The 14,015-nt window shown below is 38.0% G+C and overlaps 1 protein-coding gene across 4 annotated transcripts in view; it reads right to left on the reverse strand.

The window, feature by feature from the left end:
* bbs9 (Bardet-Biedl syndrome 9) overlaps positions 1–14,015 on the reverse strand; it is a 208,329-nt gene that overhangs the window by 72,884 nt on the left and 121,430 nt on the right. The window lies entirely within an intron of this gene.

The raw sequence follows: 14,015 nt of genomic DNA on the forward strand, positions 1-14,015 counted from the left end.
ACCCGTGCGCTGGGGTACAGGCACGAAGACAGTGCTTTAAACGTCATGGCCGAAAGCATTGGCATCACTAAACTTCTTTCAGGATAATGCAGCACTTCTTCCAAAGAATTAGTTTGTACTGGAGAGAAAAATGTATATTATTCTATTGGCATTCTTTGAGTGCCATTATCAGCCGGTAATGCACTGTGACCGAAGCGCTCCATGTATTACTCCGCCACATGCAGCACTTACAAGCCAAAAAGCACTGCTACAAACAGAGCAGCAATGGAAGTATTTTAACTTGGAGTGTTTATAACCAAACAGATCGTATTTTCTCATCCTCTTTAACCTAAAATATTTCAATAAACAACGATAATGGAACTGTGGTATAATCGCAATAATACACTTGAGGTTCATGCTATAACGTAATATTGGCACTGCTGTGCTGATCTACTCCCGAAGCACAGCAGTGCCAATATTACACGTTATAGCACAAACCTCAAGTGTATTATTGATTAATTATTAGAGCCTTTCCAAAACTGAGAAAAGGTGTTGAAATTATCCACATACATTACTCAGGTAGAAGTATAGATACTAAGGTTTTATAAAAAACTTCTGTAGAAAAAAAGTAAAGTAGTACCGGTAGTAGCTGATCAGTGAATATATATATATATATATATATATATATATATATATATATATATATATATATATATATATATGGTTCTATGTCCAAAAAGCCTCTCTAAACTTCACAAATGATAGTGGTAAATTACCAATAATCAGCAACCTTATTGAAGCTTAGTGATTACCTGTTCAGCAGTAAAAAATACCCAGCTCACCTGTTCCAATGGCAGCAGCACACTGTTTGCATGCTGTTGAAAGACAGTGGGCGGGTGCGGAAGCTAAATCTCACACTGATTACTGTGACGTACCACACAGTTCAAATAAGAAAATACTGGCTGAAGCTCTGCTGTCAACATCTGCCAGTCCTTAAACTTAGCATGTTTTCTTAATAATAGAGATACTACAGAAAATATCATCCTTAATGATGCTTAAAGCACCACTAAAAAAACACGTTCACATAAAGAAAAAGCTGTTAATCCTCAGTTATAATCAAGTACAAAAAGTTTTGGCAGTTCTGCTGTATTTGCTCATAACAAGAAATGTAAACATGGTGGTGTAATCTGTTTAGAACTAATACACAAACCCACATACACACACAATTTATACACACACCAGAAAACTCCTGTTTTCTTGCATGAGATTCTTTAAGGAGAGTCTTTAGGGGAAAAAAGCCAATGAAAGACACCAGCACACACTCACACGCACTCACACACATATACATACACACAGACACACACGCATACACACACCATTTATACAGTCTATAACTCCTATCCACCGTGCTTCCTCCTTTCCCCCCAGCTTGGAGTGAACTTGAGTTGAAACCACATTTGCACTGGAAGAGATCCAAAGACGAATCTGGCTTCAACAATAAGACAAGATAGTGAGCGTCCGGATTCATACTCTGTGATAAATTACAGTCCCGGTGCTGACGTCATCCGTCAGCCTGGAGTCCAAGGCAGCATAACTGACCCCGTCTTCTCTGGTTGAATAGGAAAGTGGGACCTACAGTATAATGGTTTCTATCAGTGTTCCTAATACACTGACTAATCATATACTGGCATGCCAAAAGTCATGAGACAGCAGTATGTGCCCATCATATTGTGTTACCTCATTGAGGTTGAAGATCTATCCAGTCAATGTGTTCATGTGCTCATGGCAAGGCAATGAAGACATATCGAAGTTGGGCGAGGTTTGATAGTGGGTATCAGATAGATGTACAGTAAATAAGTTTTCACCCATTTTTCCAGTTTTTGTTTTTTCATCTCTGCCCCTTACAATCGAAATTATGAATCTTTTCTTTATTTACTGATTTTTAAATTTTTGCATTTTGCAAGTTGGATTATATCATAATCTTTGTGTTACAAGATACAAAAAGGACATTTTTCTTCACTCTACTATATTACATTATACTGACCTAGGCTGTCCATTGATCTGTTTTTAGCTAAATAATTAACGATTTCTCACAACAGTGCCAAATTGACATGATAAACTTGCAGCTTAAAACACTGTGCTGTAATATTTGAAGAAGAAGCCTCTTATAATGAAGAATTAGAGAGAATTACATTATTCATTACAGAATTATACATTTATTTTGTATCTTCTGTTTTACCTTTTATTTTATTTATATCTTTTACCTTCTTTATAAGTATTATTTTTAGCTCACCTGATTAAATACTTTAATTTTTTTTTATTCATTTTATTTAAAATTTTTAAATCCCATTTTTCTCCCCAATTTACAAGGCCAATTATCCAATCCACTTATTAGGACTCACCATCACTAGTGATGCCCCAACACCAGGAGGGTAAAAACTAACACATGCCACCTCCTTTCCACTTGCTGCTGAAGTAGCATTGCTGAGTCGCATCACAGTGCGCTTGAAGGAAAGTGCAGTGACTCGGTTCTGCTACATCAGCTCACAGGTACCTTGTCATGAAGCGTCAGAGAGAGCAAAGCCAATTGTGCTCTCTCAGGGCTCTGGAAGCTGATGGCAAGCTCCATGAGCAGGATTCGAACCGCCGATCTCCTGATCATAGTGGCGGCGATTTAGTCCACTGAACCACTCAGAGCCCACTTTAATTTATTTTTAATAAAAAAATAAATAAAAATCAGTCCCTTTAAAATTGTAAATGCTCAGCTGCATTGAAAATAAAGGTTATCCTCAATGTATTAATGAGTAAAAATGAAGGTTGGTTAAAATCTAACTCTGGCTGTGATTTATTTAATCATCAAAAATGTCATGGTTTGGTAAAAATTATCCAGATGTTTTATTTATTCCGAACCCTGAAAGTGATTATTAAGGTTACCAAATAATTTTTTTGTGTGTTCAATTCAGCACAGGTGTGAATGCCTTTCTAGCTGTTATATATGATGACTGAATTCAGCTCAGTCTATTCAGCTCAGGACAATGGATGGTTTCATGCTGGTGGGGCGGGAAGAGTTTATTCATTAAGATGTTTCTGGATGACATCCAGTCTAGACTCTGCAACTAGCTTCTTCAAAGTGAAAGATTATATATATGAAATTTGTGAGCTCGTACTGTAAAGGGGATTGCTGTAGAGATATATGATAAGGGGGAGTGTTAAGAAAGCAACACAAATGAAAATGTGAATGAAGGTTAAAGCGTATGGTAAGCAGCTCCAAAACACATTTTTTAAGGTCACATGGACAAAGGAAAGGCCTTCTGGAGGAGAATTGCCACAGAACACAATTAAACACAATTGCCAGAGTCTGTATGTTTGGAAGAATAATGTTTAGGTATTCAAAAAACAAAAAAAGACCACAACTGTTAAGCATGGTGGTGGGAGCATCAAGCTATTGGGCTGGATAGAGTGGATGGAACACTAAAAGAGGATAAGTAGAGAATCCTTAAGGACAGTTGAGACATGGACACAATTGGGTATTGCAACAACCACACATGGACAAAGAAACGGCCTTCTGGAGGAAAATTTCGTAGTCATAAAAGACTAAGAAGATTGAGTTGTTTGGCTACAAGTCTGTGTGTTTGGAAAAATAATGATTAGGCATTCAACTTTTTATCAAAACACAAAAAAGACCACAACTGTTAAGCACTGTTAAGTTTTTAAGGATATATGCAAACCAGCTAGACAGTTGAGACATGGACACAACTGGGTGTTGCAACAAAAAATACCTTAAGCACACTTAAACAATGCAGGCAAACATTTTAAAGGCAATCCTTTAAAATCGACTAAGCTTTGTTAGTCGTAAGGGTTGTGTTCCCGTACTTTTTGACGAGCAGTGTACTCATGCTAATGTCTTCAGCATGTCTTCAGCTGCCGAAGCGCAGAAACTCACGAAATGTGGGAAACACACAAATGCACTTCCTGAACAAATACAGAAGCTTCATTGGCAGATTAAAAGCCTCCCCTGACAGCGTGCTGGAAGTGCGGAATGCATTTAAGCGCTCCATAAAGAACCTGACTGGGGATCATGCCAGTAAAGGACCCCTGCCTCCATCGTCTGAAAGCACAAGATTGTGTTACTTCCAACACACTAATAGAGCACAACACACTCTGCTGTGAGGCTGTTAGGAGCAGACCCAGGCATGACTAAACGACCTCTGAGACGAGGAGAATGAAGAAAGATGATCTATGATCAGGTTTCTTTAAGCGTAAACCCTTCATTCATTCATTCATTTATTAAAGTTCCAGTCAAAACTGACTTTAAATACAAAGTCATTCAAGGTTGATCAGCTTTTTTCTGATCTTTTATCTCAACTTGATCTTTTCACATGATCTTATGATAAGCTGGTGAGTTTTTTTTAAACAGCTATGATCACCAGAAAACAACTTCTGTTATCTCAAGATTACAAGAGAACAATTTACAATAAATCAACTTTCGCTATTTCAAGATTTCAAGAAAACAACTAATATTGTTTTCTGAGATCACAAAAAATATCAATCATTTTCAACTTCACAAGAAATACATTTCTGTTGCTTTAAGATCATAAGAAAACAACTTCTGTTATCTCAAGTTCAGTAGAATTCAACTTCCTCTTACTTAAGATCACAAAAATACATTTATCTCGATTTCATGAGAAATCAACTTTGTTATCTCAAGATCACAAGAAAACACTGTACGTTATCTCATGATAACAGGAAAACAGTGTCCATTATTTTCAGATCATAAAAAACAACTTTTCTTCTCTTAAGATCACAAGAAAACTTTCATTATTTTAAGGAACTAAAGAAAACAACTTTCATTATTCCCAAGTTACAAGAAAACAGATTTTTTATCTCAAGATCACAAGAAAACAAATTATTTTAAGATCACAAGAAATCAAATTATCATCACAAGAAAGTACATTTTTTATCTCAATTTCATAAGAATAACTTCTGATATGCTGAGATCACAAGAAAACAGATTTTGTTATCTCAAGATCAAAGGGAAACAGTGATCTCTCAAGATCACAAGAACACTTTCATTAACTTTAGAACACAAGAAAACAACTTAAGCATTATTCCCAAGTCGCGAGAAAACAGATTTTATTTTAAGATTACAAGAAAACAACTTATCTTCAGACCAAAAACATCTTTTCAGTTTATAAGAAATCAACTTGCTAATTTGATATCACAAGAATTACAGCTTTCATTATTGTGATATCACAATAATAATTTCTATTACAAGATCACAAGAACAAAGCTTCCGTTACTGAGATCACAAAAACAACTTTTGTTTTCTTGAGATAACAAGAAATCAACTTCCGTTACACCGTGATCATAAGAAAACATCTTCTGTTATCTTGAGAAGACAATTAAACAAAAACTCTGTTATCTTAAGATCACAAGATCATAAAAAGTTATACATCACTGTTGTTAGGTAAAAAAAAATTATATCCAAAACGGCAACTTTACAGAAAAAAAAACTAATGTAAAGTTTTACAGGACGTCAGTATAAAAAACAAGTAATTTTGGAGCAATTCTATTGGTTCATTCTATATAAAATTCAGGACATTGTAAGGAGCATGTGCGTGAATCACATTATGTCAAAAAAGTTAATAACGTCAAAAAGATATAGATTCAGCTATGAAGCTGCAATCATAAGCCAAAAAACTAAAATATTAGACGCAGGAGGTTCAGCTTGATAGTGAAGTTCCTTTGTAGATATGAACTGGAGTTAATACCTGCAGAAAGAGAGGCTGAAGCTCCAGCCTCCTCACTGCTTTCATCATCATCATCATCATCATCATCTCTCAGGTTGATGGTCTGAGGGAGAAGAAGGTTAGCGAGGCTGGTTTAGATCAGTGCTTAGTCTGGACTGAGGTGTGAGTCAGAAGGGAGGGAGGGTGGTGCTGGAGATATCCCCACATGCTCCCTCTTCCTGTCTCTGCTTCTAACGAGAGATATACTCCACCTGTCTAAAGCCTGGACACTCCCAGAACTGTTCAGAAATAATAACTTTATATATATTAAAGGAACAGTTCGGCCAAAATTCTAATTAACGAGATTTATCATTTAGTCTAGACATGAAGATCAGCCAAGACTTTCTATATAAGGTTCGAGATATAGGGCCTTATTGTACATTCTGCACAAGGTGCGTCACAATGCTCTTTGCTATCTTACACCCCATCAACAGTCTATTTTCACACCTTTGTTAAAATAGCGTCTGAGTTTAGGAGTACATCTACACTGATGGACGTGGAAGTGTGATCCCCAGGTGTGTTCAGGTAGGTTTCTAGCTTGTTGCTATTTTGGTGGCAGAAAACACAGGTGCGCCATTGGTCGATTTAAACCCTGACAAACCCGACTTTTAACTCAACAATAAACAGAATAAAGAATAAAATAACATTGTTGTTAACAACGTCAATCGTGCTAAAAAAAAATCTAGAAGTAAGCCTTCCCTGGACAGTAGAGACAGTTACTCCAACAAAAGCAGGATAAACTCTTTTTTAATAACCTTAGTTATGGAAGAAACATTGAATAATCAGATGTCCCAATGCTTGTTTCCATGAAGTCAACGTCTCTTAGCCCCTCACCCTTTTTCTCCTTTACTTGTGCTTGCTCTCTCTTGCTCTCTCTCTCTCTCTCTCTCTCTCTCTCTCTCTTTCATATCAGTGACATCACCTTCACTTGTGGCTGTCTTTCCTCTGCTTTCACTCAGTCAGGTTGTGTGCAGCACCTGCCACAGAACCCATCACTGATACACGACACACTGCCTGTGATGGATTATCAAGAGAAAGTTGGGCCTAAGTAATGATCTGAGTGTTTTCTGGTATAGACTGTTGTTAAAAGCTCTTACTGAGACTTTTTAGCCTTAGACTTATAACTTGATGATTTAACATGCTGCATGGTGCACTGTGGAGTTTTGCAACTATTCTTTTTTTTAATTTAATACAATTCTGAAGCAGCAACAGCAATACTGGGCACACACTCAGGGGTGCCAGGTCCAACCAAAATATCCAGACCAAAGTCAGTCTAAAACCTGCCCTTCACAAGCTTAAACTGGCCTAAAATATACTGTATGTCTGTTACACGTTTGAAGCAAATGTCAACACAACTATAAATGTACAACTTAGTATTTTGTTTATAAGGGATTTATTATCAGTATTGCTATTACTAAGGGACCTGCATTTGTGTGTTATGTGAATGAATCTGTCCCTGAATTAATGAATAAACTTTGCCTTCTTCACAAACAGCAAAAAACGTCATATTTGAGAAACGACTCTTAGCAGGGCCGCCGCTCTGCATACGCAGACAACGCAGCCAGCGTTAGGCCTCAACCATTTTGCAGTTGCAGGGAGCCAAATTGACTGAGAATGAAATGTGTTGAAATTATGACATTATTAAATTTAAAACCCAATGTGAATTATTTATGATACGCTCATCTTTTTTGTCTTTAAACATTGCATGGGGCACCTACTCTACTACTTAAAAGCGGCACGTTATTATTTTTGTGCATAATATAATGCCCCCACCCCTATTGCCTGAAATGGCACGGCTCGGTTTGCTCTGTTGGTTGTTGCCAGATGTGACATTTTCCAGTCAAATAAATAATCAAAAAATGCATGGAGGCGCTAAATCTTGCGCATGTTTAACCATTTTTAAAGTGTATGTGGCCATTCTATACAAAAACTTGTCCAGTGCAATATTTGTGTAAGTTAAAAACTTAAAATAAAATAAACAAATAGGATGAAAAATCGTAACTTAACTGGCAACCTTAGTCCTAACTAAAGTAGCAACGCTACTTGAGTTTGGCAGGAGACAAGTTCACCGCGCGAAGTTGCTACTAAATGGTAATTCAACTATGAAGCGACGGTTTGAGTCTGGAGCTGAGAAGAAGAAAAAGAAGCAGAAAGATGAGGCCCATGCATTCCTTTCTGGTGAGTAACTTCGATGATAAAGGTTTAAATAGTTTTGATTACTTCATGTTCAGTGGTGTTGCCTGAGCTAGTTACGTTGGCTTTGCTGATTTGGTAGCTTTAAACGCTTAACTAGAAACTAATCTGGGTATTGCAAGGCACGTGGCACGTTTGCAAATAGTAGTAGTGTAGTTTGAAGATTTTTAGTGACTTTAATAAAAAATTAATAAACAGAGTAGCCTACCTATTGACTAATGCCGTCAGTGCACTATCCAAATGGTCTGTATAACAGCAGGATCAGACAGCTCTATAGATTTTGACAGGCTGATATAAATACACCACGAATATAAACAATAATTTCATAACCTTTAAGGCTGGCTTGTGTAAATGACGTGTCCACTGCTTAAAATAGACATGCATCGTTTCATTTATTATTTATACATTATAAATAGTACTCTTGTGCTGTTCTTCACTGTTATTGGCCTTACTTATAACGTTGTAAATATTCACAGTTACATGTGTAATTTTAATAAATAGTAAAATTTTGCGTAAACCTTTTGTGTTTGTGTGTGTGTGTGTTTTTTTTTTTTTTTTTTTTTTGGGGGGGGGGGGGGCCTCCCTGACCAGTTATGCTTAGGGCCTCCAAAACCTTAGCAGTGGCCCTGACTCTTAGCTTTATGAAAGGAAATGGATGAGTTGCTCATATGTGCTCATATGTGGAGCATATTCTGCTGGAGTGGAGAAACAGCAAACAGCTGGTCTGAAGTTCATGCTCAGGTTGAGGAGGTGAAAAAAGGACGGGCGGTTTGCTTTTGCTGTTTTTGCAGCTATAGCTGCACAGCTGCACCAAGAGATGTGTGGGTACAAGAGAGAAGCACATAGCGCTAATGCTAATGCGTAAAAAAAAAAAGAGAGAGATTAATTCTGATTTCACTGTTCACATTCATGTTGCCTGTCCATGGATCAGATACGTGTTCAAAAAAATATCCGGATTTGGCACTTTCACACAGCCATGAAAAAAATCAGATCTGAGCCACATTGAGCAAAAATCTGCCTGGTAAAGTGAATGTAGCCTGTATTGTTAAGTTCTCCTGGTTCTTATTTTTGTAATCAAGAAACATTGATTTTAGTGTCGACTTCTATACCTTTGCCTGCCATGTTCACGTAACATCCAAGGCAACACCCACTTTTTTTTTTTTTTTTTCTTGCAGCCGCAAGAGTTTTTAACAGTAGCCCGCCACCCCTGAATTTTCACCTGTGACTGGATTTTCAAACAAAAGACAGAAAGAGAGAGAGAGAGAGATAGAGAGAGAGAGAGAAAGAATAGGCATCAGAAAAGTAGTGACAGTGAGCGAGAAATAGTTAGCATTAGTACAGAGAGAGAATGGGTGTGTGTGTGTGTGTGTGTGTGTGTGTGTGTGTGTGTGCATGTGTGTGTATTCAGTGCTAGAGTAATGTGATGGAGGGAGCAAAGACGTGTCACACAGACAGAGAGAAAGAGAGAAAGAGAGAAAGAGAGAGAGAGACAGAGAGAGAGACAGAGAGATAGCTCATAAGAGTGAAGGAATGCTGGCCTCTCTCTTTCTCTCCTCCACACCGTTGGGCTTCTGCCCATACAGCAAGCGCTCCGTCCACACACTCCATCCATCCGTCCACACACATCCTTCCTCCATCACCCCTCCACCACCCCTCCATCACCCTGCACAGCCACAGGGGAGGACGGCGTGACATCATCCACCATCTACACATCCCAGCTGCTCTATAGCACAACCAGCCAGATCCAGAGAGAGAGAGATAAAGTAAAAAAGCAGTGAGAGATAGAATAGGAGAAGGATAGATACAAAAAGAACAAAGAAAGAGATAGGAAGGAAAAGAGAGACTGAGAAGAAGAAGAGATTGTGAAAAGAGAACGGAGATAAAGATAAATAGATGCAAAGGAGTGAGAGGAAAGAGGAGATAAGAAAGAAAAAAGAGAAGAAAAATAAGAAAAAAGAGGGAGAGAGCAATGAAAAATTAGAAAAAAAGGAGTGGAATGTAGAAAATAGGTGAGAGAGAAAGGAAGAAAAGTGATTTTAAAAAAGATAAGCATGAGACAGAAAGAAATAGGGTAGAGAATGTGATGGAAAGAATAAAAAAGATGGAGAGAAGCAAAGAAATTACATAAAGAAATAGAAAAATAAAAAGAGAGATGAAAATGTGAAAAGAGAAAAGAGATAATCGATAAAGAGAAAAAGAGGGACTGTAAGGGGGGAAGAGAGAAGAAAATAAGTAGGGGGAGATAGAAATGGAAAGATAAAAAGGGAAAGATAAAAAAGATATGGATAAGAGGGATAAATAAAAGCAAAGGAGAGAAAATGATAGAAGAGAACAAACAAAAAAAGAACCAAGTAGAGAAAGAGAGAAAGAAAGAGAGAGAGAGAGAAAAAGGAGGATGAGAGAGAGGATAACTACATAGAAAGAATAAGGGGACAGATCAAGAAAAGAAAAATATAGAAACGAAGAGGAAACTTTAACAAAGTAAAGAAAGAACAGAGAATTAGTTATCAAGACAAGAAGAAAGTAAGAAAATGTGGGAGAGAGATAAAAAGAGATGAAGAAAAGAAGGAGGATGAGAGAAAAGTTTTTAGAAAAAATAGGAAAATACAGAAAGAAGGATTGAGAATTTTAAAAAGCACAGACAGAAAAATGGAAGAGAGAAATGAAAAATGGAGAGTGAGATACAGAAAAGAAAAAATAAAGAAAAAGGTAAAAGGCAGAAGGAGATGTAGGGAAAGTAGGGAGAGTCAGAGAGCGATATATATATATATATATATTAAAAGGGATGGAGAAAAGAAGAAGAAAGAGAGGGAAAAGGGTAAAAAGAGAGAAGGGTAAGAGATAGAAGAGATAGAGGAGTGAAAAAGTGGAGAAAGAGATAGAGGCAGACGGAGAGACATTAGGGAGGAGAGGGATCTGATAAGAAGCTGCAGACGTGATGAGGGGAGAGGAGGAGGAGGAGGAGGAGAGGGGAAGGAATGACACTCAGTTAATCATTCACACATTCTTCACTCATCTGTAGCTTTTAAAGTGTCCTCAGCAGACACAGACAACCCCTCCCCCCTCCGCACACACAGACCCCCCCTCCCCCCCTCCTCACACACTCTCTCTCTGTCTCTCTCTCTGTCTCTCTCTCTGTCTATCTCTCTGTCTATCTCTCTGTCTATCTCTCTGTCTATCTCTCTGTCTCTCTCTCTGTATCACCGAGTCAGTAAGAGCAGCTGGGTCTGAGCTGGAGAACACACTGCATCAGCAGCTCCATCCATATAGTTCACACTCTCTCTCTCTCACACACACACACACACACACACACACACACAACACAGAGACGTAAACACACAAACACGCTCGGAAAACACTCAAACACACACACACACACTCTCGCGCAGGCAGGCCGGGAGAGGCCGTGTTGCCGCCGGTGTTGTTGGAAACGTAAATACTTTGCGTTCACAGCCGGTTGAAAAAGCAACGGGAGCGGGGCGGGTAATAAATTACTGTTTACACAGTGCCTGACAGGCCTTTGGTCAAATGGGAGCCGGCTGTGTGCTTTGGCCCTGGGCCAGCCAGCGGTGAAGAGAGAGAAAGAGAGAGAGAGAAGAACTTGAGTCCTGCGAAGAAGAAGAGCATCAAGAGATGACCACTGCTGTTCGATCACTACAGTGACTTCCTTAGCTCGTAGACACCAGCTATTATCCAATTACTTGGAAAATCAAGAGTGTTAATAAGTAGTTTACCTCCCTGAATACCGCCCCCCGCCCCCTTGATCTTCTTGGCATAGTTAAATAATGACAATTCGATATATGTAAGCGACAAACCGCGAACCTTAAACACTGCTGTTCCTGCATCAAAACAACATCAGATAAACCAAAAACGAAGCCATAAAACAGCCCAATTCTAAAATCCTAAAACTGTTACATCACAGTCTTGCTTTTTGTTTTAGATTCTACATACAGAGAAGAACATATTTCTCTCTAACTCTTCTTTCCAGTGACTGTCTGTAAGAAGTGTTTTCCTTGCGTCCAGGTTACTGTACCTCCTGCCTCCCAAAAACTTCCCTCCTCACATGGTAGGTGAATAAGCCATGCAAAATTGCCCCCCTATGAATGAATGCTTCTGTGTGGTATCCTGCCGAAAAAGGACCCAAACACGCCTACCTTGCACCCAATGAGCCGGGTAGGCTCCAGAGCTACTGCGACCCTGACCAGGAAGAAGCAGAAACCAAGATGAATGGATGTACGGGAATTTAAATAATGTAAATCCCACCCACTAAAAAAAAGTGCTAGTTGAAACTTGGCCAGGCTGTATAGAATATAGCGTTGTTGATACTGGAGAGCAGCTCTTCACCCCAAAATATACTAGTTACAGTATGATAATGCAGGTTTCTATAGGTACCAGGCTTTCTGACCCTTGGATATTATACCTTCTAATGAATGAACTCAGCTGCTTTCACTTGTTCCCATTGTTGACACACACAGCAAAGTATTGCCAATAGAATAGGACTTTTGGATTATAAAGAACCTATGCTAGACATGGGCTAGAGGGGTACAAAGTCCACATTTTTGAGCTGTAGAGCAATGGAACTATGTTCTTTGGATTGATGATGTGTTCTCCATTAAGTACTTTTTTTCATTTAGGAATGAGCTGGGGAATTATGGGTAAGGTGGGGTAGGTAATTATTCAACATTCTGACCGAATTAACCCTCTTATCGCTGAATGCAATCAAATCCTCAAAGCAATGCCGCAAATCCTTCCATGGACAATAGAAACATTTATTCAAAGAAAAAAACAGATAAACTATTCGTAATATCCTTAAATAAAAAAAAAAGGTATGAATAAGCAGGTGTCCCAATACTTCTGTCCATATAGTGTATCTTTAAAATAGTAAATGTAATGGATAAACAAAAGAGAGTGTCTAGGTTTAGTTAAGGAAGACTGCAGAATGTGGTGCTTTCTGAAAGCAGAAGCTTACAAGGGGCATCTCTGACCCCCATTGGGCCCCTTTGTTGGAGTTTAATGATGCGTAGGGGCCTCCGTCCTCTGGGGACCTGCTGAGGGCCCGGAGCCATTAAGGTATGCAGGAACACAGAGCCAGACAGTAAACAGACGGATCAATGAAATGCACGCTCTTTTACACCACACTTTTAAAAAAGCTCTTAACCTTTATACAGGCATTCTTCTGCTGAAGGGCGTCTCAGGACAAACGAAAGCCGAGCCAGGACAGACCAACAAACAATAAATAAACAATAAATAAACACGTAAGCCTATAACGAGACAATTTCCGTAATTTTTTAAAATGAAAGACATCCTGTATATTCACACTTCTAGACACTACACTACTCACACTGAACTTAAATACAATACTTGCACAGTTTTATGTTTAGTATTTGTGGTATCTGCTGATTTATATTTATGATTTATTTAGCATTACTGCACTACCTCATATCTACGACTGGTTACTTTTTACACTTTGTATAATTTTTGGATTTATATATTCATGTATATGTTTTTTGTTTCAGCATTTTTATATTATTTTATTTATATCTTATAAGGTATAGTTAATATTTCAAATCTCAGTTTAGAATCTTTTATAGTCTAATATCTTTAATTTATATCTATCTATCTAGGTTTATTAAGGCTTGTACTGAGTCTTGTGGCAAGCACATAATAACCACTCCCTATATTCTAATTAATGTAATTTGTAATAATGTAAACTGATTGCACTTTATTTAGTATAATAGTATACTGTACTGTTTTGGATGCAGCATCAGTCTAAGTCCACAATGCACTTAATATGAAAGCTACAGCCAAAACGATCGTAGTTTGTGTCAATGGCATTTCGATTGGCTAATGTTCTTTCCTTGGGAATGTATTTCTGCCAGTTCAACAGGAATGGATTGGAGAAACGAGGCTCTGATCTGTTAATCAATTTGATATAACTTAAAATCACAAAAAAAACAAAATTTAATTTTTATTTGTTGTGCATTACATTTTTTTTTTTTTGATAAACCACCTTATTAAAAAACGCTACTTTTTAAGACATTTTCACACCAGCAC

Source organism: Astyanax mexicanus, chromosome 4 (genome assembly GCF_023375975.1).
Source record: "Astyanax mexicanus isolate ESR-SI-001 chromosome 4, AstMex3_surface, whole genome shotgun sequence".
NCBI lineage: Eukaryota > Metazoa > Chordata > Actinopteri > Characiformes > Acestrorhamphidae > Astyanax > Astyanax mexicanus.